Below are 5,000 nucleotides of genomic sequence, written 5' to 3' on the forward strand. Positions count from 1 at the left end.
CCTCCTTCCCCCCCTCCCCCCTCCCCCCCCTTCCCTTTCCCCTTCTCCTCCCTCCCCCTCCCTCCTTCCCCTCCCCCCTCCCCTCTTCCTCTCCCCCCTTCCCTCCCCCCTCCTTCCCCCCTTCCCCCTTCTCCCTTCCCCCCCCCCCTTCCCCTCCCCTCCCTTCCTTCCCCTTCCCCCCCCCCTCCCCCCTCCCTCCTCCTCCTCCCCCCTTCCCTCCCTCCCTTCCCCCTTCCCTCCCTTCCCCCCCCCCCCTCCCCCCTTCCCCCCCCCTTCCTCCCTTCCCCCCCCTCCCCCCTCTCCCCCCTTTCCCCTTCTCCCCCCCCCCCTCCCCTTCCTCCCCCCCCCTCCCCCCCTCCTCTTCCCCCCCTCCCCCCTCCCCCTCCCCCCCTTCTCCCTCCCTCCTCCCCTTCCCGTTTCCCTCCCTCTTTCCCCCTTCCCGTTTCCCTCCCTCCTCCCCTTCCCGTTCCCTCCCTCCTCCCCCCTCCCGTTTCCCTCCCCCCCCCTTCCCGTTTCCCTCCTCCCTCCCCCCTTCCCGTTTCCCTCCCTCCTCCCCTTCCCGTTTCCCTCCCTCCTCCCCTTCCCGTTTCCCTCCCTCCTTCCCCCTCCCGTTTCCCTCCCCTCCCTCCCCTTCCCGTTTCCCTCCCTCCTCCCTCCTCCTTCCCGTTTCCCTCCCTCCTCCTCTTCCCGTTTCCCTCCTTCCTTCCCCCTTCCCCTTTCCCGTTTCCCTCCCTCCTTCCCCCTTCCCGTTTCCCTCCTTCCTTCCCCCTTCCCGTTTCCCTCCTTCCTTCCCCCTTCCCCCTTCCCGTTTCCCTCCCTCCTTCCCCCTTCCCGTTTCCCTCCTTCCTTCCCCCTTCCCGTTTCCCTCCTCCCCCTTCCCGTTTCCCTCTTCCCTTCCCTTTTCCTTCCTCCCCTCCCGTTTCCCTCCTCCCCTCCCGTTTCCCTCTTCCCTTCCCTTTTCCTTCCTCCCCTCCCGTTTCCCTCCCTCCTCCCCTTCCCGTTTCCCTCCCTCCAGTGTTGCCGACAATGAGCGCGCGTTATTTCCCTCCTCCGACTCTCGGTTTGGGCAACGACTGCATGCAAGAACGCCGTGCAATGGACGGCCACAAAGCCTGGGGATTTGTGCAACTCTGGTGACATTTCGACCGTTTTTTTGTTTTTGTTTTTTTTTTCTCGTTTTTTGTTTTGTTTTTCGTTGTTTTTTTTCTGTTTTGAGTAGGAGGGGGGGGGGGTGGCAGGCGGGGGGCATGTGTTGTCGTTGAGCACAGTGGTGGGGGAGGAGGAAGAAGGGGAGGAGGGGAGGAGGGGAGGAGGGAGGAGGGAAGAGGGGAGGGTGAGGGAGAGGATGGAGAGAAGGGGGGGGGAGGGAGGGGAGAGAGGGAAAGGAGAAGAAGGAGATGGAGGAACGAAGGGGAGAAGGTAGGGTGGAGAGAAGGGCGGGAGAGAGGGAGAGGGAGAGAAAAGAGAGGGGAGGGGGGATAGGGTGGAGAGAAGGAGGAATGTGGAAGGGAGAGAAGAGAGGAGGGGAGGAAAAGAGGGAGGAGAGAGAGAGGGAGATAAGAAGGAGAAGAGGGGAGGGGAGGGGAAAGGAGGGAGAGGAAACAAAGATGGAGTCGAGGGGAGGGAGTAAAGAAGGGGGGGAGGGAGGGGAGAGAGAGGGGAAAGGGAAGAAAAGAGGGAGAAGCGAGGGGGAGGGTGGAGAGAGTAGGTGGAGAGATGGAAAAAAAATAAAGAAAGAGGAGATGAGAGGCTGAAGGAAGGAAGAGCAAGGTGAAGGAGGGGAGAAGGAGGTGAGGGAGAAGAGGAGAAGGGAGTGAGGGAAGGAAGAGGGAGATGAGGGAGGGGAGAGGAAGTGAGGGAGCGGAGAAAGGGACTGAGGGAGAGGGGAGAAGGGGGTAAGGGAATAGAAAGGGAGTGAGGGAACAGAGAAGGAAGTGAGGGAGAAGAAGAGAAGCCGGGAGAAGGGGAAGGGGTGGGGGGAGGGGGTCGCCCAACCTCTCCAAGATCCTTGTTCTTCGAGGTCATTCACCCTTCGTTTACTTTTTTTTTTTTTTTTTCCTCCTGTGCCTTTATAATCCTGAATCTCCTTATCGCTGCGCCCTCATTAACCTTTCATAAATTTAATAGCTTAAAAATATCGTTTTTTAACAAGGGGCGTGTTAATTTTCCCTGATACCATCGCTGTAAAGATTATGTAAACAAACTCACGTAAGCTGGCGACACAAAAGATTTTTTTTCTTGTTATTCTGCTTTGTTATAGTTCCTCTGATAGAGATGAATCAAGGAAAGACAATTGTTTGGATTAAAACACACACACACACACACACACACATACACACACACACACACACACACACACACACACACACACACACACTTTAAATCCACTAGTCTGTACTTTCATTATAATATTTTCATTATAATATTAAATTCATCATGTATATGAAGATTTTCGCACATTGGGCCATAAATACATACATACGTCTACATTTACGAAATAGTCCATTCCAGAAAATGTATGCATGCACGTATGTATATAAACAATGTGTATATATATGTACATAAAACATACATGCAGATTATATATTGTATAAACATACATGCAGATTATATATTGTATAAACAAACATGCAGATTATATATTGTATAAACATACATGCAGATTATATATTGTATAAACATACATGCAGATTATATATTGTATAAACATACATGCATATTATATATGGTATAAACATACATGCAGATTATATATTGTATAAACATACATGCAGATTATATATTATATAAACATACATATATACACATGCAGGGATTGAAAGAGAATTATAAAGACAGACAGAATAGGATATATGAATAAATTTGTGGTCTGGAAAAGTCGACACAGAAAGAGGCGAGACTCTCTCTCTCTCTCTCTCTCTCTCTCTCTCTCTCTCTCTCTCTCTCTCTCTCTCTCTCTCTCTCTCTCTCTCTCTCTCTCTCCTTGGATCTCTCCCCCTTCCCGTTTCATCTCTCTCTCTCTCTCTCTCTCTCTCTCTCTCTCTCTCTCTCTCTCTATATATATATATATATATATATATATATATATATATATATATATATATATATATATATATATATATATATATATATATATATATATATATATGCATATATATATATATATATATATATATATATATGCATATATATATATATATATATATATATATATATATATATGCATATATATATATATATTTCTCTCTCTCTCTCTCCCTCTCTCCTTCCCTCCCTCCCTCATTCCCTCATTTTCTCCCTCCCACCTTCCCTCCACCCCCCCCCTCTCTCCCTCTCCCCCCACCCTTCCCTCTCTCTCCCTGCACGCATCAGCAGACGTTCATTAGTTTATTTGGCAAGCGTAAAGAGTAGAGAGGTTATATATCACGTGTCACAAATATCAGCCAATTGGTAATTTCCGTCTGCTAATGGCGGCGCCTAAATAGGTCTGATGCTTGGCCCTCGCCGGCTTCAATTTATGCGTTTTTAAAGAGGAAGTTCAAATTCGGCAAATATGCCGTGCTTTCCCCGACAAATAAAGCATTATTCAATGGACGTGATGTTTGTTTTCATTTAAATTAGCAATTTAAATATTCCTTCGCTTAATGAAATATTCCGTTTATGGCGTTATTGTTGTTGATAGAGGCGGAGCGATTTCAACAGAAAACGGATGACGGTTTGCATGGTGGGTTAGAAAACGAAATACGATGTAACAGGGATCGTGAATATATTATACTGATTTAGTGAATGCTGACAGTGGGCGATTGATAGAGATAAAAATTCATTCGATTATGCAGAAAATTGATAATTGGGCGACTGGCATACATTTTTATACATCGTATATATGAATAAAGATTAGTGTGTGATGTTTTGTCAGTGATAAAAATTCATTTCATTACCTTTTTCTCTCTTACTATCTATTTATCTATCTTTTTCTCACAATGCCTATCTACAAAATGATAAACACCTATGTTTCTCTCTATCTATCTATCTATATATCTATCTACCTTCCTCTTTATTTATATATCTGTCTATCTGTCTGTCTCGCTGTGTGACTGTCTATCTTTATATATATATATATATATATATATATATATATATATATATATATATATATATATATGTATATATATCATATATAAATATATATTATATATATATGATATATATATATATATATATATATATTATATATATATAAATATATATATAAATATATATATATTATTCTATATATATATAAAATTATATATATATATTATATATATATATTATATATATCATCCTATTTGTCTATCTACCTATCTATTTATGATTCCATTTATCTATGTAACTATCTGTTTCAGTTTCTGTCTGTCTCTCTCTTTCTCTCTCTCTCTCTCTCTCTCTCTCTCTCTCTCTCTCTCTCTCTCTCTCTCTCTCTCTCTCCCTCCCTCCCTCCCTCCCTCTCTCCCTCTCTCTGTCTCTCTCTCCCTCTCTCTCTCTCTCTCTCTCTCTCCCTCTCTCTCTCTCTCTCTCTCCCTCCCTCCCCCCTCTCTCTCTCTCTCTCTCTCTCTCTCTCTCTCTCTCTCTCTCTCTCTCTCCCTCCCTCCCTCCCTCCCTCCCTCTCTCTCTCTCTCTCTCTCTCTCTCTCTCTCCCTCCCTTCCTCCCTCTCTCTCTCTCTCTCTCTCTCTCTCTCTCTCTCTCTCTCTCTCTCTCCCTCTCTCTCTCTCTCTCTTACCCTCTTAATCAACAGAATATTTTCAACAGATATATAATCATTTCCTTTAACCAAGCCTCGAACCTAGGTCACTCCGGCTATGAAACCAGAGGGCCAGTACTTAAACAACCACGCCTCACGACCCACTAAACTAGCTCCATAGACATTACCTCTCTACTCATACATGAGTAGTGATAGCTAGGTTTTATACACACTCCCCGTGGGCACTCGGTGGAAATTGATTTAGAAATTCGAAACCGA

This window comes from Penaeus chinensis, chromosome 8 (genome assembly GCF_019202785.1).
Source record: "Penaeus chinensis breed Huanghai No. 1 chromosome 8, ASM1920278v2, whole genome shotgun sequence".
Taxonomy (NCBI): Eukaryota; Metazoa; Arthropoda; class Malacostraca; order Decapoda; family Penaeidae; genus Penaeus; species Penaeus chinensis.